The sequence below is a fragment of the Diplotaxodon limnothrissa genome, linkage group LG14 (assembly GCF_057381915.1).
Source record: "Diplotaxodon limnothrissa isolate DT_005_m linkage group LG14, D_limnothrissa_male_GT1.1, whole genome shotgun sequence".
NCBI classification, from domain to species: domain Eukaryota; kingdom Metazoa; phylum Chordata; class Actinopteri; order Cichliformes; family Cichlidae; genus Diplotaxodon; species Diplotaxodon limnothrissa.
Genome location: NC_140609.1, coordinates 4,303,385 through 4,326,991, shown reverse-complemented (window position 1 = coordinate 4,326,991; position 23,607 = coordinate 4,303,385). Strand labels below are relative to the sequence as shown.

General features: G+C 38.7%; 1 protein-coding gene and 1 pseudogene across 1 annotated transcript in view; one reads left to right on the top strand and one right to left on the bottom strand.

The window, feature by feature from the left end:
* The window catches only part of sez6b (seizure related 6 homolog b), a 241,983-nt gene that overhangs the window by 32,699 nt on the left and 185,677 nt on the right, over nucleotides 1-23,607 (top strand). The gene's annotated exons all lie outside the window — the stretch shown is intronic.
* Nucleotides 486-23,604, bottom strand: LOC146618250 (uncharacterized; annotated as a pseudogene).

Sequence of the window (23,607 nt, the reverse complement as noted above, 5' to 3'; positions counted from 1 at the left end):
AGTACTTTAACCCTGTCATGCATGCATGACAACCTCAATCAGGATTTTTTTTTTCTTAAGTATTTTTATTCATTTTTAGGCATGAAAAAAAGATTTTTGAACTTCAATTTCTTAAACATGTACTTTTCAAAGAGTGGTTTTTACATGTCCACTCAGGTGGACAATTGATGTGTATGGAGAGACACATTAGTGTCCAGTGTAGTGGTTTATGTGCAAGTATACCATCAACTCTGATACAAATACAAGAAAACAGCCTTTGAATAGCTGTCCACTATAGTGACCACTATGCGTGAAAGGGTTAAAGCAAGCAAAGAACACAATTCTACCAAATTAAAATTAGTCAAATTTTCAAAATAAATGTGGAAACCTTTCCATTAGTTAAAACACAGTCTGATCCCAGATTTTGTCTAAGGGGATGGGGGTTTGGGGGGATAATGGGAGGAGAGAAGCTGCAGAGAGGCATGTAAGACTGCAACTGTGGATAGTCACGTTTTGCAGGGTTTAATATATTTGGCCAGATTTCTAGAAATGAGAGCTGCTCGGTGTAAAGTAGGATGGATGCCTTGTCTCCTAACAAGACCAGGTTTCCTCCAGAAAGTTTTCCAGTTATCTATAAAGCCCACGTTGTTTTTTGGACACCACTCAGACAGCCATCAATTTAAGGAGAACATGCGAATAAACATGTCACTCCTGGTCCGAGTGGAGAGGGGACCAGAGAAAACTACAGACTCCAATATTGTTTTGGCAAAGTTAGACACAGGTTCAAAATTAATTTTAGTGACCTCTGATTGACGCAACTGGGTGTCATAACTGCCAATGTGAATTATAATTTTCCTGAATTTACATTTACCCTTAGCCACAGTTTTAAATTTCCCTTAATGCCACCTGCTCTGGCCCCTGGAAGACAACTGGCTGTGGTTGCTAGTGTCTCTAGCTTCGCATGTCTGAGAACAGAATCACCAATTACCAGAGTTTGATCCCCAGTGGGTGTGTCGCTGAGTGGGGAAAAACGGCTAGACACATGAACAGGTTGGTGGTGTACTAGGGGCTTCTGTTTAAGACTATGCTGCCTCTTCACCATCAGCCAGCCATCCTGTTCGTGACAATCTGCTGGGGGAGAGCTAGCGGTCAAAGGATGACCGCTAGGACAATGAGCAGGAAAGTGCAGGAGGGACAGATGAAGAGGCCATGCTGCTAGAGAGTTGGCTAAGAGCTAAGCTAAGCTAGCAAATCGCTAAAGACACAGTAAATACACAGAGTATGCTTCAGATGAAGCACGTGAAGATTACACTCACTATGAAACAAAAAGTAATCTATCTGTAAGTTAAATTTTAAGTTAAAGTTTAATTAAACTGGCTACACAGATAAGCTGCACAAAAACATGACTGTGTGTTTGAACATGAGCAGGAAGTGATACTCTACCACAGAGAGAGCAAAGATTAACCCCACTAAATGCATGTCTTTGGGTTGTGTTTATACTTTTGACACCCTGTGTTCTCTTGTTAAGTGTTACTCTCTTGTTTTTCTCTGTTTTACTTTGAGAATAAGATTTTGTCCTGTGTTAGTTTTGCTTCCTGTCTGTTGACACCTGTTGATTACTTTCACCTGCATCTTATTCCCGTTTTGTATGTCATCACCAGTGTTGGGCAAGTTACTTTGAAAAAGTAATTAATTATAGTTACTTGTTACTTCTTCAAAAAAGTAACTGAGTTAGTAACTGAGTTACAATATTCTAAAAGTAATTAATTACTTGAAAAGTAACTATTGCGTTACTTTAAAAAAAATTGTTTAACCCTCTTTGGGTTGGCCATTTTTAACTACTTTTGATTTTCCCTCCACATTTTACCTTTAAAAATTATTTACTTAGCCTTGTTTGGTATCATCAGCACAGCCTCACGTGTCTGAATTTACAGTTATGTTTTCATTTTTGACATACTGTATTACCACAATTGATCTAAAATCAGACAAAAAACATAAAATCCGAGTAGAAAAAGTACTTTTACTGTAACAACCACAAACATGTTTAATGAATCATATTTGATAACTTTAAATGCAAATATAAATTGTTAATTTTAAAATCCTATGCACAAGTTTTGCAAACAACAAAGTTATTTGCATCCATTTACCTTTTACCTTGATTTTTTAAATAACCATTTCAAAGTATTTACAGAACAATCAGCTGTTCTGCATTCAATAAGATGCCACACAAATTATTTGTGCCACTCCAAAAAAATTATTTCTGTCCACTATAAAGGAGAACGTCACAGCCTGATACCTGCAGGTCTGACAGCAGCAGGTGTATCACTCCTGTTTCTACCTGGAGACAGCAGTCGCCTCATTGTTCTGACACACAACACAAAACTATCCACAACACTACACACTAACTACAAGACAACACATTAACTACACACTCCAAACATGCTAAATGTTACAAATTTCTCACAACTCAAAACTTGCTCTCCCTTTCTCTCTCTCCCTCTCTCTCTCTCTCTCTCTCTCTCTCTCTCTTCTCTCTCTCTCTCTCTCTCTCTGTCACTCCTAAAACTTCCCCTGTTTTTTTTTTTTTTTTGGGGGGGGGGTTGGTCATAAGCAGAGAGTGCTTGCTAGCGCTGTCCTTAGACAGTAAAAACTCCACGTATATATTGTTTATCATGACTGTGGTTTTACGTGGCCTATCAACACAATTTAAAAACTGGAATATATCATCTTGTTGCTTTGTCTTTAAGTGGTCGTGTGACTGGCTTACCACGACTACTTTATTCTTCCTCAGTCAAACAGCAGCACTCACACGATTGTTTTGCCCCCTTAGCTCCAGGTAAGTAAGTAAAAGTAAGTAAAACTTTATTTATATACCACCTTTCAAGATAAAAATCACAAAGTGCTTCACAGAAGCTAAAACCTAAAAATAAAAATCAACTAAAAGCAAGTTTAAAAAGATGGGTTTTTAGCTGTTTTTTAAAAGCGACCACTGAGTCCACAGATCTCAGGCTCAAAGGGAGAGAGTTCCACAATCTGGGGGCCACAGTTCCAAAAGCTTTGTCGCCTTTTGTTTTCAGCCTCGTGTGCTGGACAGCAAGCAAGCCCTGGTCACATGACCTCAGGGACCTGCTGGGAATGCATGGATGCAAAAGTTCACTTATATATGTTGGTGCTTGTCCATGCAGGGCCCTGAAAGTCAAGGTCAAAACCTTAAACTGGATCCTGAATTTAACGGGATTGGAATTTATCCAGAACGCTGTATTCATCTAGAACAGCTATAAGCTTCTTAGCCACAACCTTTTCTAAAATCTTAGAAATGACCGGTAATTTTGAAATCAGTCTGTGTTGTGTGTTGTGCTAGACCAGATCTTCCCAAAGTGTGGGGCCTGCCCCCTAGGGGGGGCCCGCAGAGCCATTGCAGGGGTGGCGCGTATGAAAAGGGGGGGGAGAAAAACAACGCTTGGACACTGCTAGCACGGGGCGCCCACACAAACGCAAAGCAGGAGATGAAGCATAGCTGAATATGTTTCCAAACCAACTTCATTCTAAGCCAAAGACTAGAAAATATGGTGAAGCATATCTTCCCTTTGGTTTCACCTGCACAAGTGCCGAGGTAGGTCTCCCTGCAGAATTGGTTTTCCCTTCGTCAGGAGCAGCGCTGGGCTCTTCAAATCACGGACAAACAGTATCCCACATTCTTGATTTTTAGTTCACAAACACTTGTTGTAATGACCAACTACTCAGCTTTTTTTAATCTCAGTTTTTGGTGATTCGAAACGCCGTTTACGTGTGGACGAAACTGCTGCGTTTTCAAAAATACCCGTGTAGGTGTGGACGTAGCGTAAAAGAGTTAGTAGTTTATTTTATTACAGATTACTTGTATTTGCTTAATTGTTCACCAAATGTTTGAGGTGTGAAATAAACCGCAATGGAGCAAAATATGGGTGTGTGTGGTTGGAGGATGTGTTTTTGTGTGCGTGTGTGCGCGCGTAGGGGGCGAACATTTTTTTTGTAAAACAAAGAGGGGCCTAGCAAAAAAAGTTTGGGAACCTCTGTGCTAGACAGTGATCGTGATCACCGTCCGCAGGAGCGCACGCAGCTGGTTAAAGCTGTAGCGCCCAGATTACTTACAGCTACTTCCGTGCAACTGATATAAGATGACATAAACTGAACACAGCTTCAACCGTCTGTTTGTTGAAAAATAGTAACTGACCGCATTTTCTTGTTAGTAACTGTAACAGCGTTGTAACGATAGGAATAGTAATTAGTTAGATTACTCATTACTGAAAAAAGTAACGCCGTTAGTAACATCGTTATTCCCATCACTGGTCATCACTAATTGTTTTCTGTTTCTTTCTGTTCCTTTCCTCTTTCATGTCTGTATTCTGGATTCTTGTTTCAAATAAATCTGCAAATCAGTTATTAAAGCTTATCTTTTGTTCAGTAGCTTATGTGTCCTGCATTCTGTGTCATCAAACTTAAAATCTAATTCAGTTTTAGTAATATTTCATTGGTTTTCTTCAGTCTGTGAAGAAATGTTAAAAAATATTTCTTATGAGTGTTCTTGCTTTGATTCTGATCTGCTTTAACTACTAAAGTGTTACACTAAACAAAGGAGTAAGAGTTTGAATACAAGAAGTCTGTTCAGTCTAGCTTTTGGTGTCCAGGTGTTCTTACAATACACAGTTGATGTTCATTTTATATCTGTAAAAGAAGCCGCTTGTTAGAAGCATAAATTTCTGTTAGACTCCAACTGTGTTCTGTGTTGTTCAACACAGAATTAGACAGAATGACTGCTGGAGAAATTGACTTTATGAATTTTATTTAGAAGTGTAAAGACTTGGGTGTGCAAAGGTTGCAGCAGCAAGGTGTCAGGTGTGTTTTATATGAGGTCAGATTTGGTTTGACACTTGAAATGCAGCCCACCAGATCAGGGATGGTATATTCCTACCTCCTGGTATGACATAAAAGCAAAAGCAATAAACTTAACCTGTGATGTCAGACAGAATGGAGCTTGTAATACAACCGACTGCAGAGCGGGCCGTCTTTATCCTTTCAGCTCGGACCCTCTACAAAAGGGCCTGAGTTGGAAGAGCTTGAGGGTCCTGCACAGAATCTTTGCCAGCTTGTTTGTCTGTATCACAAAGTCCCACAGGATGTTAGTTCTGTCATTCTCAACCACCATAGAGGATTCTCCCATTTTGACCTCGGGACTTCCAGGCCATATTCAACACAGATGTTTCTGTATACTATCTCGGCCACTTGGTTATGGGGTTCCATGTATGCCCTGCTTGCTAGTATCTTGCACTGTGCTGTTATGTGCTGGATTGTCTCAGGGGCATCTTTACACAGCCTGCACCTGGGGTCTTGTCTGATGTGGTAGACCCCAGGCTCTATGGATCTTGTGCTCAGAGCTTGTTCCTTTGCTGTTGTGATTAGTAACTCTCTGTTGTCTTTCAATTCGGCTTTGTCCAGTCATTAGTAGGAATTTGATATCGGTTAATTAATTCATAGGGTGACATAGAGTGATATGATAGATTAGAAAGCTGTTTGTAGCTAAATGTGTATTTAAACTTTACATTTATTGGAAAGTGAGATTTAGTGCTCTAGTCCACTTAATATCAAAGTGGGATATATGCAACCCATGATGTATAATTAGTTTGACATCCTTGCACTAGGTGGACTTCTGATTTAATAGTGTGAAAAGAGAGGCGCTACATCTCCCTGAAAATTTTAGGTCAAATATCATTATAAGGAATACTGGTCAGCCAAAATCCCTAAAGGTGGGATTTGGGCTCACAGTAAATAGGTTGCACTAGATTAATGAGCTTTACAGCAGATCTTTGGCTTGTGACAGTGTTTGACTTTTTGAGCTGACTGTGACCAGTGGATTTTCCCTTGAGACCTCTGGTCGGCTCAGTACTCTCTTTAATTAAAGGGAATCATTGCACAGTGCACAGATCCAGAGGACTTTACTCATCCCTTAAACACATCTCACTAACACTAGCTGGACTTTAAATGAAGCTTCTAATGTGGTGTTCTAATGACCGAGAGATGACCCACAGTGTTCTACTGGAAAAACTCAAGATAAGACAAACATGGACAAATAAGTCTTTTTGCAGTATTTCCCTGTTACATAGTTAAATCTCCAGACTAAATTCTACACAAATGTTTATTTATTAGCTGTCAAGTCACATCACTTTGCAGACATTAGCGTTTTGTCTTTTATTTAAACTATCATTAACAGGCAAGTGACATTAGTGGATATTTGCTGAAGAACTGCAAAAGGTAAATATTTTTCTGAAAAGCTTTAAATGATTCAAATATGATTATAAATATATCAAGGTAAGAAATCCAAGAATTAATCTTTCTCAGGAAAAGCAGAGCAGACATGACAGACATAACACAGAAATGAGAAAAGACTTTGAGGCCAACCGAGTGTATACATGTATTGTCAGAGCTGAAAAAAACAAAGACACAAACAAAACAGAGTGTATGTCTACACTGGTGAAATAGCAGCTCTTGCTAGTACTTCGTGAGCAAACTTGATACATCTACAGTCTGTTACATATTGTCTCACTGTGATATTATCCTTGTGATAATCAGTATATTGTATTTATAGGGCATATTATTATCAAACTGTGTAGATGGAATATTTAGCAAAATTTCTGGGATGTTTTTTTATAGCAGCAAAGGCACAAGAATACTCTGGAAAGTAACCCTTACCTACCCTAATGAAATACATATATGCATATAATTATGATATAATATATATTTCATGGAGGCACCAGATCACTTCATTGTAGGGAACAAGTGTTCAGGGTTTTCCTTTGCCATGCATTTCTTTCCAGTCCCAATTTGGCTAAGTAACATTTCTTTCCCTGTTCAGTGGACACAGACAATTTGACCATAGAGCAGTGTTTGCAACTTAATTTGTCTTTTGACCAGTTCTACAGCCTGTGCCTGTGTTTTCATTATCATTCACTACCTGTACTCAGGGCTCTGTAGGAGATTTGCAGTATCTAGCTTTGGAAGATAATCGTGAAATCCCATTAAGGCTCTTGTGTTTACTGAGACAAAACAGCAGCATTACTTAACTTCTGTTTGGGCACCTGTGTTTCCTCTATAGCTGTGAACTGTTGATTACTTACTGCCTGTTAGGCTCCATTTCGTCATTTTATGAGATTTTTCTCTTCAAATGTAAAAAATGTAAATGTATTTTTGGAAGCATGTACACTGCATCATAATTAAAACGAGCTCATGTCAGTCCAAGGTATGACGCACTAGCCATACTTTGACCTATCATTACATTCTTAAGCATAACCACCAGGTACTGTGACTGTCCACAAAATACATTATAAGTAAAGCACAAAGCTTTCACCGCAAACTTATTCTGTTTTCTTTATCCTGCTCTAAGTAAACTTGAGATGACTGAAACGATCACAGATAGCATCTATAGCAGTAAATATTGGGGGAATATAATTTCACAATAGGACATTAGGTAAAAGAAATTAATAGGTAGGTGTAAAAAAATATTATTACTTTGGTGCAGGGACAAGTGAGTCAGGTGACTGCTTAAATTTCTACTTACTCACCTTTAGAAGAAAATTAAAGAAAAGTATTTGTTGGGAAGGTTTTTTTAAAGAAAGCCCCACATTTTGAATATGTGGCTGTTCCAGTGTTTTGCAGCTATTTGGTCCTAAAAGCATTTCTGTGGCGTTAACGTAGAAGGATTCTTCTGTGATGGAAGCCAGGAGTGTTTTTGGGGCTTGCTCCATAGCAAGTACTCAAAGTCAATATACTGATGTGGTCAGGCAGCTAGAAATGCATGCAGACTTTAGATGAGCCAGCAGCAGGGTGTCTGTGTAAGAAGAATACCAAGTCACGGTATGGATATATGAACTTGTCATTCAGGTGTCTAATGAAGCTGACAATGCTTAGTCTGGTGGATGAAACAAGATGATATTGGACTAAAACATCTTTACAAAAGATGACAATAAAAAAGAACAGAACATATACACATTGACTTTTAACTGTCAGAATTGTGGAATCCAAATTCTTTGCTGTACATGTATTTTTTCACTATAGGAGTGTTGCTGAGGTGTGCTGAGCAAATGGAGTTGTCTCTAATGTGCACAGGTGGTGGAGTAGAGAGCCTGGTGTGGCCCATCACTCACCGTAATGTCTCCATTGCCTTGCTGTGAGTGCTGTGTGTGTGTATGTGTGAGATGTTGACAGAAGATAGAAGTCAGAACAACTTGACTGATTGATTGTTAATTTATTTCAAACATGTAAACAGTATACAGGTACATTTAAAATAAGAGAGAAAAAAATACTATACAAAAGTCAATACATTTCAATATTGCTACTGTTCTGATTCATTTACATGTTGAAAGGGAGTGGGAAGAAGTACACACTTATTTAATCCCATCCCTTTACCATAAGTTAATATTTAGTCAGCTTCCTCACGATATAATCTGTAATAAGAATAGTCAACAGATTTCTGATATAATATATACTATATACTACAATATCACATCATAATTTTTTTTAAATAGAGACATTCACTTAATTTCAATATGTTTCCTTTCTTTGTAGTTCGAGAAGATCATATTTTTATAACTCTTTTTGAACAGTTTTATGTTTGGACATTGCTTCAATTCCATATTCAGACTGTTCCACAGTTTCACTCCATGAACAGAAACACAAAAGCCTTTTCTTGTAGTACGTACCTTCCCTGTTATGAAGTTACAAAAACCCCTTAAATTATAGCTTCCTTCGTTCAAAAAAAACCAAAAAACAAAAAAACATACTCTGAGTATTACCTGGCAGTTCATTATTTTTTGCTTTGAATAGAATTTGTGCTGTTTGGAATTTCACAAGATATCAATATTTCAGTGCAAAAATAGTGAGTCTGTATGTTCCTGTAACCTGCACTGTGGATGATTCGAACTGCTTTTTTTTTGAAGAGTAAAACGTGAATGTAATGTGGTTTTATAGTTGTTGCCCCAGACCTCTGCACAATGGCTTAAGTATGGTGAAACCAGTGAACAGTAGAGAATATGAAGTAATGTTCTGTCTAATTCCTGCTTTGCCTTGTTGAGTATTGCAATGCTTCGTGTTACTATGGAATGAATATATCTTACGTGAGCTCTCCAGTTAAGTTTTTCATCTGTTATTACCCCCAGAAATTTATTTTCACTGACTCTTTCAATATCAACACCATTTATTTGAATCTTTGCATTTGTATTTAAACTACTATTTCCAAATAACATCAGTTTAGATTTATTCAAATTTAATGATAATTTATTTTTATCAAGCCAGAACTTCACTTTACTTATTTCATTAGTCATATCCTCCAATAAATTCTGCAGATCATCACCAGAGTAGAAGATGTTTGTATCGTCAGCAAAGAGAACCATTTTTAATACTTTGGACACTTTACAGATGTCGTTAATGTACAAGTTGAAGAATTTTGGACCCAAAACTGACCCTTGGGGTACACCACAAGCAATGTCCATACATAAGGAGCAACCACCATTTATTTTCACAAACTGCTTCCTGTCATTAAATAACTCCGGACCCAATCTAAAGCTACCCCTCTGACACCATAACATTCCAGTTTTCTTATTAATATATCATGATCTATTGTGTCAAGTCTATGAATAACCCAGCCACATATTGCTTTTTGTCTATGGAATTTGTGATGTATTCTATTGAATCTAATAGTGCCGATGATGTTGATCTGCTTGATCTGAAACCCTATTGACTCTCGTGAGTAGTTTATGTTTATCTATAAATTTTTCCAGTCGGTTTTTAAACAGTTTTTCAAGAATTTTTGAGAATTGAGGTAGTAAAGAGACAGGCCTGTAGTTTGTGAAATGGTGTTTGTTGCCAGATTTGTATAGAGGTATAACTTTAGCTATTTTCATTCTGTCTGGAAATCGACCAGTTTGAAATGATAAATTACAGATGTATGTAAATGGTTTTATAATAGCCTCAATGACTCTTTTAACCATTATCATATCAATATCATTACAATCCAAAGATTTCTGATTTTTACATTTTTTAACAATCTCAAAAACTTCATTTTCATCAACGTCTGTGAGAAACATAGAATATGGATTTCTGTCTATCAGTGTATCCGGTTTTTCCTGTGCTTTCCCAGGATGAGTGATTGTTCTTGCTAAATTTGGTCCAGCAGTTACAAAGAATTCATTGAGACTATTTGCCACAACATCCATATTATATTCTTCATGGTCATTACAAATGAAATACTTGGGATAGCTCTTTTGTCCAGTCCCACATTTTATAACACTGTTCAGTATTTCCCATAATCTTTTATTATTATTTCTATTTATATCTAATTGCTTCATATAGTATTCCTTTTTACTATATCTAAGTATATTAGTTAACCTATTTTTATATCTTTTGTATCTGATTTCAGAATCTTTAGTTCTCTTTCTTAAGAAATCTCTGTATAGAGCATTTTTCTTTATACATGCATTTTGCAGACCTTTTGTTATCCATGGACAGCTCATATATTTATGTTTCCTACTATATTGCTTTATTGGACAGTTGGTATTGTACAGTAATGTAAATATTCTAAGGAATTCATTATACGCACTATTAACGTCATGTTCCTGATATACTTCACCCCAGTTCTCTTTCAATAAATCTTTTTTAAATGCATTCATTCTTTCTTCTGTTCTTACTCGCCTGTACTCTTTTTTACTGTCCATTTTATTGATCTTGTAATTCCTATCATAGATTGTAAAAATTGGAAGATGGTCACTTATGTCGTTAATCAGGAGTCCACTTACAGTCTTATTTTCAATGTCATTTGTAAAAATGTTGTCTACGATCAGCTTCTTAAGGTGTCACACTTTTTGGGCTATTTCAGCATTGTGTTTGGTTAGAAAAGAGAAGCTCTAAATTTACCAGTCGATCTATGTTGCTACCTTCACCTATGGTCTCTAGCTGTGGGTAGTGACCAAAATAGCGAGATTGTGGATACAAGCGGTGGAAATGGGCTTCCTCCGAAGGGTGGCTGGCCTCTCACTTAGAGATGGAGAGGCCAGCCACCCTGGACTCAAGGGACTCAAGAGTACAGTTGCTGGTCCTCCAAATCGAAAGAAGCCAGTTGAGGTGGTTTGGGTATCTGATATATGCCTCGTGAATGCCTCCTGGGTGAGTTGTTCACACTGGGACAAGGACTTGCAGTCCTTGAAAGACTTATTTGTCCTCTTTTCAACTTTGTGAGTTAAAAATTTCCTTTTATTAAAATGCTTATTTTTTGACAGAGTAATGTCATGTGAAAAAAATCACATTTTGAGTTACATGAAGTTGACAGAGTGATTTTTCCTTGCAGGTGTCACCTTGTCTTCTGAGGCTTCATAAAAATCTGCTTTGCTGATGCTGCAGACTGAATTATTTATTCAGTCTGTAACTGATCTATTGTTGCTCTCCTTTCAAATTGTGATATACTTCTGTCCTCCTGTGACTCCTGTGACTTGTCTTTGAGGAGGACTCTCTCTCTCTCTCTCTCTCTCATATATATATATATATATATATATATATATATATATATATATATATATATATATATATATATATATATATATATATATATATATATACACACACACACACACACTATTGACAACTCTCTGCCTGCCTATAATGTGCTAGTCCAAAAAAGAACTGATAGAAAGCCATTCCTACCATAGTTTGTTTTCAGAGCTGTGTCTTTTGTCTTGCTTTTCTCACTGCTCATCTCACCAGTGCAAAGTAGCTTCTGTTTCCAGCACTCCCACTGTGTAAACTTCTGCTATCTCAGATTGCCAGTCCAACTGTATAAGTATGGGCCTTCTTGTTTGTTAGACAGGCAATAAAGGACATGGACCTGAACCTGCCAACAGCCTGCCAACCGCCAATCAAGCCAATCAACTCAGACTGAGTGCAAAGCAGTTTGCCGTGCACACAAGCTTATTGAATTAATGCTGAAAAGCAGAGTGGGCCCTGAGCTCAGTAATTATAAATCAAGAGTAATCAGCGGAACATAATTGATTTGGTAATTGTGTTTGCTTTCTTGAGTTAGACCCAGAACTTTGCTGGCATGAATTAAGAATGTTTTCATCACAGCTGAAGTAGAGCTCTGCAATTTTTTGTGAATGTAAATACATGCTTCTGGTTAGTTTCAGCCAGATGGAATAAAGAAGTAATACTGTAACACAGTGAAACCTTTGCCATCAAAAGTCTTTGTATATTGATTATGTATTTATAAAATACACATATACATATTTATGCAGCATTATTATATCTTAGTGGAACTTTTCTTATCTGCTTGAATTAAAGCTTTATTGCTTTCACTGCTAATAAGGCAGGTAAAAGTCATGAAGCTGCATTTAGAGCTCTCAGTTGAATTTGGCATACACAATTTTTGAGTAGTTTACATCAAAAATAAGTGTGACAGTAGTGTAACGTTAATTGAGTTTATAGACTTTAGGACATCATGAACATTACTACACACGTTTGTGTTAACTGAAGGGGGTCCGACTGAGTGCAGACTGACTGAAAAGCAGTTTCCAAATGCATAAACACTGTGCAAAGGCTTTAACGTGTTTCAGAGCTTTTTTTGTAACAAAATCTAACAGGGTCTGTCTAACAACATTAATAAACAACCAACCAAACAAACAAAAATAACATTGTATCTAACATTCACTTTAAATTGTAAAAAATCTATCAAAAAATAAATGTGTATGATTGTGAATCAACTATACCGTCAGCTACTCAAAAACATTTCTTCATCTGTTAAATCTTATGCAGACAACATGGTAAAAAACAGCATATGAAAATGATACCAGAAAGCCATTCAGGTTGTCATTTTACAAAAGGCTACAGGCAGCAGCTATGCACTGCTGCTGTCTTTTGACTCTATATTTGTACAAGTTGTCAGTGCTGGTGAATCTGTCATACCAGCATCATCTTTTCTCGATTTTCAGATGTGCTTGTTCACAACCAGCATACTGCTGAGAGAAATGTATCCACACAGACTGCAGCAGGGTTTCCCAGCTCTGCATTCACTTTTTTGTTATCGCCATTCTGTGTGGCTGCCTGTCACAGCAAGAAGAGGGACTCAAGGGGACAAGATTGCATGCCCATCTCAAACTGGATCAACGTTTGTCTGCTGTCAGTTATCTTCTATGTGTTGCGGAAATCATTGTGTAGTTCTGCCCAGGTTTTGTCTGACACCTTGATAAGACGCATGGGACAGTTACGAGTTCTTCTTCTTAGACAAAAGGCAAATGAAGGATTTTTACTCCTGGTGATTCAAAAGCGGTTCTCACATGCCGCCCACGCTTTGAACCAAATTCAAATATTTGAATTATTCTGGTCACTGCTCTGATATGCAGATTGCTTAGTGGGGGAGTATTTTAATCACACCAAAGTGAGATACCGCCACTTTTCATTCCACTTCTAAACACCCTCCTCTAATGGCTTTGAAATGATAGTTAAATTCACCCCTAAACATACAGCCTGCTTGTTTGTTTGTTTTTCTGCGATTAATCCCTGTGGCTATCTTTCTCTCGCACTTTACTGATTAAAAATTGCACGTGGGAAAGCAAGGATGGCCTCAATTCTGGCAGGTGTAAGACTTATTTTCCTCCTGAGTACCCTTGTTGCTGCCAGTGTCCCTTTCCTTCTTAAGTTCAAAGGTCTTTTACAGCACCTGTGTTTCATCTGGGCTCTCTCTACTCTCTGGATGTCAACAGTCCTTTTCGTTTCACTTCACTGGCTTTACTCAAATTTCACACTTGTCAGGCTGCGTGATTCCTCGAACAGCTACAAGCACATCTGAGTGTAGCTCTCTAAGGCACCCTACCACCACTACCATCCCCTCTGTGATAGTTTCAGGTTAAAGCTGGTCCTATTCTGGTCATCCATTTTATAACCATAACACAAAGAATCAAAGAATGCTACAGTATGGAATGATCTAGCTAGCTAACTAGCTAGCTAAGGAGCAGGTCCATACCTGGCTTCTCCACATAAATTAAACTATTCTTGCGCAAATTACTGAACCCAGACTGCTGGGTTCCATTTCAACCTTTCATAATGCCACTTAGCGCTAATGTTTCACAAGAAAAACTTCTCCTAACTAAACAAAATATAAATGAACCAGATTCAGAACATCAGGAGATTCATAAAAAAAACTAAAATTAAAAAAACCTTAGAATTTTTCCTGCTATATGTAACCATTTATCTGATTGTTAACTTCAGAATTACACAAAGGTCAGTTGTACAGCTTCTTCTTTCAGCTTGTTTAACTGCATGTTAAACAAGCTGAAAGAAGAAAGATCAGCTGTCTGCTACATCCTGCAGTTACGAAGGGAATAGAGGGAGAAATTTCACACACGGTTTATTGGCTTAGTAATCGATGGTGCTATTGTGATGGAATGATAGAGAAGAGCCACACTCCAGGACTGAAAACAACCATCTTAACCTTCACTCACAGAACCTGTGGGACATATTACTCTAAAACATATTACAGAGCTTGCTCATCTGTGCATATCTATTACCTCTTAAGGGTACACTGAACACACTGCAAAAAAAACCAACGTGAAATTCTGAATTTTTCAGATCCGAACATGTCGTGTAACCTCTATACACACCGAAAGCATTACTTACTTACACTACTTCCAAAAAAAGTATCCTTAGAAAGTGGACATTCCGAGTTCATCAAAACAAGATAGGAGATGGCAGCAGCGGGGAGAACTTATACCACGACCACTTTTGTACATATTTCAGGATGACAGTTTGAACTTTTGTCTTGCATTTGTTGTTTGTTGCATTTAGCAACACGTGCACTGTAGCTGATTGGTCAGATTGTCTGATTGGTCAGATCTGATTATTCAAATTTTAATTTTACCTGCAAATTTATCCCGCTAAATAATGCATTCATTGTGAAGAGCAGGATCAAGAAGTCCCAATTTCAGATTTTTCATGCACAAAATATTGTGCATGAAAAATCATATAATAATATATTTCACATATCCAGTGTATAAAGGCCTTAATCTCAGACTGGTTCTTATATATGTATATAGATATAGATATATATTATTCTTCTACTCTATGTCAGCACTCAGAGTGCTTTATACAACATGCCTCATTCACTTTTTTCTATCTGTAAGTGCTTTCTATCTAACATTCACTCTTTGATGGAGAAACAGACTCGGGAGTATCTCACCTAAGGATATTTAGCATGCAAAGTGAAGCAAACAGGGATTAAACCACCAACTGTCCAATTATAAGATGATCTGCTCTACCTCCTGAGCTACAGCCACCCCTCAACCTTGAACGTTTGCTGCTCATCCCAGTAAACGTAACAGATTTGCCTCTTTCTCTGTTTGAAGGTTTGCAAATGGTCCTAAAAGAGGTGTGATGCTCTGCAGCTGGGAGCCTGCAGGAGAGTAGAAAGACTCTGTCATCAAAGTAAACTGCTTTCTTAGAAATATTTATTATTTTATACATTGACAGCATTTTGTGTTGTTGCATGTTGAGACTGTTTCATATTTAATACTGAAGTTAAATGGAAACACATTAAGCACTAAGTAGAAGGGGAATTTAATTTTGAGACACACCTTTTGTATTGTTTGATTCACCTGTCAAACACCTGTGTCTGAACAGGAAACATAAGACTGAGAATACTGGGCGTATTACTTTTATTTAAAAGTTAGAATATTCTTACGTTCTAAACTTGTTTTGTTTAAGTTTATAATTAATTTAGAGTTTTTACATTGACCACAGTAATAAAAACGGTCTGCTTCAGACTCCGTTCATGAACATCTATCTACAGTGGTGTGAAAGTGTGTTTGTCCCCTTCCTGCTTTCCTATTTTGTTTGTACGTTTGTCACACATAAATGTTTCAAATCATCAAACAAATTTAAATGTTAGATAAAGATAACACAACTAAACACAAAATTCAGTTTTTAAATGAGGGTGTTTATTATTAAGGGGAAAAATCCAAACCTACATGGCCCTGTGTGAAAAAGGGATTGCCACCTAACCTAATAACAATAGCAGCAACAACTGCAATCAAGTGTGATAACTGGCAATCAGCCTTTGTCAGTGCTGTGGAGGAATTTTGGCCCACTCATCTTTGCAAAATTGCTGTAATTTAGCCAAATTGGAAGGTTTGAGCATGAACTACCTTTTTGCGGTCATGCCAAGGCATCCCAAATAGATTCAGGTCTGGACTTTGACTAGGGCACTCCAAAGTTTTTTCTAAAGTTTTTCTTAAACCATTCAGAGGTGGACTTGCTGGTGTGTTCTGGGTCATTGTTCCTGCTGCAGAACCCAAGTGCGCTTCAGCTTGAGGTCACAAACAGACGACTGGACATTCTTCAGGTTGTTTGGGTAGACAGCATAATTCATGGTGCCATTTACCACAGCATGTCTTCCAGGTCCTGAGGCAGCAAAACAGCCCCGTATTGTGCCGCTAGAGGTGAAATTCTTGGACCGGCGCAAGACGGACGAAAGCGAAAGCATTTGCCAAGAATGTTTTCATTAATCAAGTTCCACCATGCATTAATTTAATACCACCACCATATTTTACTGTTGGTATGATGGTCCTTTTCTGAAATGTTGTGTTACTTTTACTCCAGATGTAATGGGACACACACCTTCCAAAACGTTCAACTTCCGTTTCATCAGTCCACATAATATTTTCCCCAAAGTGTTGGGTGTTTTCTAGCAAAACTGAGACGAGTCTTTATGTTCCTTTTGCTCAGCAGTAGCTTTTGTCTTGGAGCTCTGCCATGCAGATTATTTTTGCCCAGTCTCTTTCATATGGTGGAGTCATTAACACTGACCTTAACTAAGGCAAGTGAGGCATGCAGTTATTTGGATGTTGTTGCACTCTTGGCGTAATTTTGGTCGGCCGTTCACTCCTGGCAAGGTTCAGCACTGTTCCATGTTCTCGCCATTTGTGGATAATGGCTGTAAATGGTAAATGGCCTGCATTTGTATAGCGCTTTTCTAGTCCATAGGACCCCAAAGCGCTTTACACTACATTCAGTCATTCACCCATTCACACACACATTACATTACTTTTTTAAAACATTAGCCACATTAGAAGCTTCGTTTCCATTTCCAGGCTTACCAGTGGTGATGAGTCCCCAGATGATGTAACATATAACTGACTATCTGAAAAGGATTTAAGGTACACATCATCAGATGAAGTTAATTTGAACATACTGTAAATGACAAAGATATCTTGGAAAGTTAACTTGTTTCCTGGTTTTGTTTGTTTGGGATTTTGTTGTTGCTTGGGTGTATATTTACGTAGAAAAATACAAAGTCACCTGTAACTGATACAGGATATGTCTTATAAGGCATTTGTGACGCAGTGTGACAGTGGTGATGTATTTTAAAACTTAAATTAACTACATGGCAGATAAGGTTGACCTCAGAGCAGAGCAAGCATTTATGCAATGTGTTGGTGAGAACCTGATTGAACAACAATTGATGTTGAACTGGTGCCAATGTTGCCAGTTGCCACTTTCTAAACCCACCTATCTGTGTCGCCTTCCTACTCCCTTCAACTCTGTATCACCTAGGCCCCCCTTCATCTTCATCCAGCTTCTACCATGCTGAGGTGCCTCCTCTCGACCTGTTGGAGTGGAGAGGCCCATCTGTGAGTTTATCTTGCTCTGCCGGAGAGCAGTAAACACTCATTTTTGTGGCTGTCAGCTTGGTGAAGGAGGGCAGCCATGTGGAACACAGCGCAGAATCAGCAGTGTTCCCAGCAGTGGAAATAGAGCTGGCTTCAAGGAAAAGCCATTCTTTTGCAGTCTTTTTTCCCCTCCCAGGGAACAACATTATTGCTTCTAAACCTGCCATATATTGATTTAAGGCTTGTGTTTTTTTGTATGTCATCATATTGCCGTAAAGTATTTTCTCCTTATTTTTTATGTTCAAAATCATGTGTACATGTAATAAATAAAAATACATTTCTATAGAAACTAAAGCAAAACTTATACAGCTGTCACTGAAGCCAGGATTTTATTGGTATTTATTTTGAATGTTAATAATAGGACATTCAGATGAAAAAGCAAATTAAACAAACCTAATACATACATACATGTTAAATGCACCACAATGATTTTTCACAGTTTGAGGAGAGTTGATATGCATCATAAAGAGTGTGCCATGCATGTTCTTCTAATCTTACTAAATGACTAAGGAGCATCGGAGGAAACAGCTTACTACAAACTCAGCTAAACAAAGATGTTGGCTAGGTTCATATAGACACCGTTAAAAACAAAATGCTTTCATCAGTCACTGATTTATCAAAACATTCACTATTGCTTAAATCAGCCTTTAAGGATTTTAAATTGAAAACCTAAGAAGGAAATATATGAAAATATACTGCAAGTACATTTTTCCAAGGAATGCATATTAAATGATATTTATTTAGACTTTTTTCAGAAAAAAAAACTAATTGTGATTTTTATCCATTGATCAGGGCTGTGAGGTGCAGCTGAAATGTCTGGAAAATAGCAAGAAAGAGGGCTTTTAAATAAATTAAATTTTTTAACTTTTGGCTTAACATGGAGAAATCTTAAAATATGTATTTTCTTTGCAAATTTGAAGTTTGGTCTAAAACAGAGTTGGAAATGGCAGCCTGCCTCTTTAAGAAGTTAATGTGTGTTAGTCTGTTTTCTTCTTCTTTAAAAAAAAAATCTTTGTGTATAATTCTTAGGCAAAAAGCTAAGAGGCATACAGTTAGCATGCATAGACAATGGTTGAACACTGCAGCAGCAGGATCAAACAGCTTGCTTATTGGCTGACTAAATGGCTGACCATTGCAGCATTGGCATATGCCATAACTCCCACAACAGCATGCTATTGGCCACTTTTGGATCTTGGAGTTTTTCAAAAAGGAAGATGACTGAGGAAGAGAAAGCTCTGGCCAGTGCTTTTGTCGATAATAATGGGGAATGTTAGGCAAGATGGACAAACTAGGATTGTTAACAAGGAGAGAGAAAGTTTCTATGAGCGTGCCATGTGTGTCATGGCAGGAAAACAACAATGCAGACTTGACTGTGAACTCAAATGTAGTTTATGGTCCTGCAAACACGTCCAGCTGCATACAGATTTCCGTAAATTTCCTGCACTCTTAAGCTATCCCTCAGAATCCAAAACGCAAGTTGCTCGACGTGTATATCACCAGTCAAATGCTGACTGGTTCACAATTGGCCCAGAACAGGGAAGGGAGAAACGCTGGAGTTCAACAAGAATGGGAGAAGTACAAAAAAATAGATCAAAAATAAAAAATACAGCATCAAAAGTACAGACAGTGACTGTGGGTGTTTTTTTGTTTTGTTTTTTATTGTTTTAACAATCAGTTTTAAATTCTGTCTTTCATCTTTACATTTTTCTACATCCAGCCAACAGACCAACCACATAAGCAAGAGTAGCCCACCAACCGGTTGTATCACAAGTTTTTGACACTGCCTATGACAAATCATCTCCACGCAGGTAGACAGACAGTCTGTGAGTGCTTGCAGATTGCCTTCTCACTACCCCCGCTCAAGGTTAAAGCAAGCATTAGCTAGTTTTCACTGTGTAAGAGAATTCAGACACCCTGGCAAGAGCAAGAAGAAAAGACGAGGAAGAATTGTTCTTTATGTCCACAACTGCTGGTGCAATCCCAGTAACAACAGAATGCTGAGGAGACTATACAGAGATGCTTTGAGACCACTGCCTGTGTTTTTATTTTCAGTCTTTATGGAGACAATACTGACAATCTGACAGAGTGAATTGGAACTTCTGTGTGGATTATGTTGCCCCCCAAAAGCATGTCTGCTGCTCCCAGCAGCAAAACTGGATTTAAAAGAGACATTAAAGTGAAAATGAATTAGGATGAAAAGAGTGGAAACAAAGAAGTGTGCAAATGTGTACAGAGGTGGCTTAAAATTAAAGTGGTATAGAGAAAAGAGTGAAGCTGGAGAACAAAGTCAACAAAATAACAACAGGGAGGCTTGGGATGGAACCATTGCAGGACACATGCAAAGGAAAGACATGATATCTGCTATTACACCAACATACAGGAGGACCAAAAGGTTTTATCACCCTTCCGCTTCGTGCTCTATACTTCAGGCTTCAGGTACAGATTAGCTTCATGCCACCTACAGTGACTTTCAGACAATTCTGCTAATGTTGGCTGTATACAGGGTGATGGACAGTTTTGTGGGGTGGAGTGATGTGAGCTCACTGGTTCAGAAACACAGATGTTGTCTGAACAGTCACATGCAGCTACTCAGGATGCACAACTTGTTCAGTAGATGCTTTGGAGTTAAAAGTAGTGTGTGTGTGTGTGTGTGTGTGTGTGTGTGTGTGTGTGTGCGTGCGTGCGTGCGTGCGTGCGTGCGTGCGTGTGTGTGTGTGTGTGTGTGCGCACGTGCGTGTATGTGTAAACACAGGAAATTAAGGAAATGATTCCTCTTCTAGCACGGACACTATTTTTTTTCCTTTAATCCCTATCTGTTGTACATGAGAGTAACTACATGTGTTGCAATAAAAACAAAAACTGAAATTGTACTTGAACATCATTTTAGTCAATAATAGTTTGTAAATTGATATAGCTGTACATAGTCTTGGTTTGGCATTCAAAACGTTTGTCGGTGTTTTTTATTTGGAATTTAGATGGATTAATTAATGACTTAAAAGTCGACTTGAGAATTTCATCAGAAGTTAAACTGTATTTTTAACTGCCAACAAATTAGCCCCAACTATATTCAATTTTTTGTAACAGAGAGGGATATTTATATTTCAGAGCTTTTTGTATTTATTAGAGCTGTTTTGTAATATTTGGTAATAGTGTAATAAATACTGTATGGTTTAATTGGTACTTTAACTTGTTATTATTAGAGATGGGTATTGTTTAGGTTTTATCCTATACCAGTACCAAACTGGTGCTTAAACGGTGCTCGAACCGGTGCTTAAAGAATGAAGAACACAAAATTGGTCCAAAAACCTCTCATGTTCAGCTGTTTTTTGTAAAAAGATAACAATGTTAGCCTTTTCTGCAGCTATGGGGCATATATGGTATCACTCTTGGCTGGAAGCAGTGCTTAAACAATGGAAAAAACACAAACTTTGTCCAAAAACCTCTCATGTGTAACTGTTTTCCACTTTTTCTTTGGTCATTTTAGCCTTTTTGGCCAGGGTGAAGGGAGTATCTGCCATCAAACAAGAAGACAGCCGCATGTAGCTATGATGATGTTTGCTAGTTCACCTTACATGCATTAATGTAATAACGTGGTTAGCCTACTCAACGTAAATTACACACGAACAACATTAAGCTACTCACGAAGAACGGCTGCTGCTGCATCATCATCCGTCATCATTTCTGCTACACTGGCAGGGCTAGGAGCCAGAACTCTCCTCTTCGGGTTCTTGGGGGATGTTGCTAACTCCGGGTCAGATAACAGGCAACCCACGCGCATTAGATGTGCTCGGTGTGAGGTCTCGCAGCAAGCTATCAAATACGGCGCATTTCTCAGCTTTTAACAAAATGTTATACGTCGCCAGGTGTTTCATTGGATTCGAGGTGTTACCTCCTTTGACAGTATCACAGTATCACCTTAAAGCACTTGTTGCAGGCTGCTGAGTTTGCATCTTTTGCTGTGAAGTACAGCCAGACTTTGACCGCTTCACTTTGGGTGTTTTTAATCTGTAGCTCTGCTCTAAAAGAACGTACGTACCTGGGCCCGCCTACTACGCTCGCAAAGGTAAAATGATTGGCTGGAATCCAAAGTGTATGACATCTCAGGAAAAAAAAAGCACCGGAATGTGAGCTGCTTTTCAGTCTGGTTACTACCGTTTATGTCAGAACCGGTACCCATCCCTAGTTATTATATGTTCTTACTGTCTTGGAGCAACTGTGACCACATAATTTTCTCTGAGATTAATAAAGTATTCTGATTCTAATTCAGTGCAGTGTGCTGCTTACTGAAATTTACTTCAAAGAATTTTATTTGTTGACTTATGAAGAATTGCTTCAAAACAGTCAATATAGTCTTTTTCACTGGAACCATCTTGCTCATCACTGTGCTCAGTTTCTCCTTAGTAGATGGTGATTCAAAACACTAAGGTGAAGGTGAATCAGTCAGTGCCACATAGACTTTTTATGATTCCAGACCCACGGGTCTTTTGAAGGACCCCATTTCAGCCCCTAATGTTACAAAGAAATGGGTTTCAGGCATAACAGATAGTATCTTTGTGTTTTTGTCTGGGAGAGATGAAAGTGGGCCTTGCTCCATATATGTGGCTGTGAAAATTGCCTCTCTCATCTTCACTCCATTCTACAAAATTAATGACAGCAGCTCTGTCGTGCTATGGACCAGAGATGGAGAGACAGTAGGGGTTGTGAATGAAAAAAGAGGGATTACTGCATTGAATCCTCAAATGGAATTCTGTTCTTTCTCTATAACTTGGCCAGATTTCTCTCTGTATAAAGATATTTACTTATCTTTTCTCTTTTCCTAATCTCTCCACCCCCAAAACCTTTTATTTTATTCTAAAAACACTTTCGGTGGTTTTGCTTGTTTTAATTATTTTACAATGGAGGCTGGAAAGTGGAACAATATGAGAAGAAGGAAAACACTGACATCCCACAAAGTCTGATCCATCCATCCATCCATCCATCCATCCATCCTCCATCCATCCATCCATCAGTCTTCTTCTGCTTATCTGGTACCAGGTCGCGGGGGCAGTAGCCTAATCAGAGAAGCCCAGACTTCCCTCTTCCCAGCCACCTCCTCCAACACCAAGGCGGTCCCAGGCCTGCTGAGAGATATAATCTCTCCTGTCCTGGGTCTACCCTGGGGCCTCCTCCCAGTAAGACATGCCTGGAACACTGTGCCCAGGAGGCATCCTTTTCAGATGCCCGAACTACCTCAGCTGGCTCCTTTCAATGTGGAGGAGCAGTGGCTCTACTCTGAGCCTCTCCTGGATGGCTGAATGCTATCTCTAAGGGAGAGGCCAGCCACCCTGTGGAGGAAGCTCATTTCTGCCGCTTGCATTCACGATCTTGTTCCATCTTGTTCACCTCAGTTGAAGTCAGCAGTGCTCGACCCTCACTATTCACAGTGCAGGTAAAGCACCACTTTCCCATCCTGAGTTGCCTGATGGTTTGCCGGAATCTCTTCAAGGCAGCCTAAAAGTCTTTTTCCATGGCCTCCCACGAACTTCTCCCACACCTAGGTTTTTGCTTCAGCTACTGCCCAAGCTGTGTTCCACTTGGCCTTTTGGTAACTATCAGCTGCCTCCAAAGTCCCATAGGCTAACCAAGCCCAATAGGACTCCTTCTTCAGCCGGGTAGCTCCCTTCACCTCTGGTGTCCACCATTTGGTTAAGGGGTTACCATGACAGGTGCCAACCACCTTGCGGCCGCAAGGCACCAACCACCAACCACCTTGCTGCCTGTCTGCAGCAGCTTTGGCAGTGGAGGTGCTGAACATGGTCCATTCAGACTCAACGTCCTCAGTCTCCCTCAGAATGCTGTTGAAACTCTGCCAGAGGTATGTGTTGAAGATCTCGCAGCCTCTGCCAGGCATTCC